This window comes from Mus caroli, chromosome 7 (assembly GCF_900094665.2).
Source record: "Mus caroli chromosome 7, CAROLI_EIJ_v1.1, whole genome shotgun sequence".
Classification (NCBI taxonomy): domain Eukaryota; kingdom Metazoa; phylum Chordata; class Mammalia; order Rodentia; family Muridae; genus Mus; species Mus caroli.
Genome location: NC_034576.1, coordinates 13,484,362 through 13,484,703, shown reverse-complemented (window position 1 = coordinate 13,484,703; position 342 = coordinate 13,484,362).

Genomic DNA, 342 nt, shown 5'->3' with positions numbered 1-342 from the left:
AGACACACAGACACAGGTACAGCAAATCCTGAATACATTGAACATGTTCATTCTGATGAATCAGAAACATATTTCACACATTATCCTGGAATCTCTTTGGGGATGAATCTCAGGTTGCAGTCATCTCTGAAGAAGAAGCTTTGGTTGTGTGTTTTTAGATACCTGACCAAATTTCCAGTAGACCCAGAGGAAATCATTTTCTCTTCTCATGAGTCTGTGTATCTGAGGAACTAGTGTCCTTGGAATGATTCTGACCCCTTCAAACTAAACACATACACTCAGAATTTAATCCAGTCTATACTTTCACACAGGATTCCTTGACTTTCCACACTCATTTATAGT